The sequence below is a fragment of the Muntiacus reevesi genome, chromosome 1, assembly GCF_963930625.1.
Source record: "Muntiacus reevesi chromosome 1, mMunRee1.1, whole genome shotgun sequence".
Taxonomy (NCBI): Eukaryota; Metazoa; Chordata; class Mammalia; order Artiodactyla; family Cervidae; genus Muntiacus; species Muntiacus reevesi.
The window spans coordinates 74,988,650-74,989,999 of NC_089249.1; positions in this window are offsets into that span (position 1 = coordinate 74,988,650).

The following is a 1,350-nucleotide window of genomic DNA, read 5'->3' on the forward strand; positions in this document are numbered from 1 at the left end:
CCTCTTAATTAACTCAAAATCAACTGATCTGGGACCTTAATTATATCCACAAAATCTCTTCACCAAGTTTGTGTCTGACCTGCCCTCATCACTGCCAGATCTGGTACCAACCAAGTCTCTTCTCCAGATATCCTTCCTGCACCCAGGCTGGGCACCCAGGTCCCATTCCTTCCCTCCTTAAATGTCTCAGAACACTGCTGCCTTGGGGCTTCCCTGGTGAGTCAGTGGTTTAAGAATCTGCCTTGCAATGCAAGGGACAGTGATTCAGTCCAAGAAAAACCCACATGCCTCGGAGCAACTAAGCCCAAGCACCCAAAGCCCGCGCCCTGCAGCCAGAGAACCCACCGCAGTGAGAAGCCCACATCCCTCAAGAGCAGCCCCCGCGCACTGCAACTAGAGAGAGCCACGTGCACAACAAAGACTCAGCAGAACTATACTAAATACATAAATATTTATTTGTATTTATTTATAAAAATAAATTTTTAAAAAGCATAGAGTGTATCAGTTCACCTTAAAAAATATATATATATGTTGCCTTGTCAGGCCCACATTATATCCTAGGGGATCAGGTCCAGCATTCACAGCGTCAGTGACCAGCACTCTCATGCCTCCCAATCCTGTTTCCTAATCACCCCTTGAGCAGAGGCTCTGGACCCACTTGCCTGTTTATTACTCTTCCACCTCACCCCATTGCCCCATTCCAGCTTGCACATTTTTATTTCTCCTGACCGCACTGCCTGGAATACCTTTTTCATGTCTCTCCACTGATTCTGCTCTTTTCCACTGCTAATATTTTCACTTAGTAATTTTTTTTTTTTTTTTTAAGAGTCTTCTGAGTGCTCTGGGGATTCAGAGGTGCAAGTCATCTTCCGGGTCCTCAAGAAGTTTGCAGACTGAAGGAGCAGATGAGCAAGCAATAACAAAGCACCACGGGACGTGCTGAGCTACAGGTAGATGTCAGCCTAGGGCAGAGTCGGGTAACAGAGGCGGAGTACAAAACCCAACCTGGGGTCCGGAAAGGCTTTCTGGAGGAGGTGGCTCTTGAGCCATGTCTTGAAAGTTGACTAGATGTAAGATGGGTGAAGAGGGGAATTGGCTGGGCTTCATTTGGAGACGATCATGGGCTGACCTAGGTCTGTGAGCAAGGGGCATTTTGAGAAAGGCAGAATGCAGGTGTAAGGACAGCTTTGGCAGGAACTGAGATTGGAGAGGATGTCCCAGCATCACAGAAGTCATTGGAGGTGTTTGGATTTTCTTGATAGTGAGGGGGAGTTAGAAGGCTGGAAGCAGGGGAGTGATCTGTGTTGTTATAAGGATATTTTAAAAATTAAATAATTGATTTATATTTAG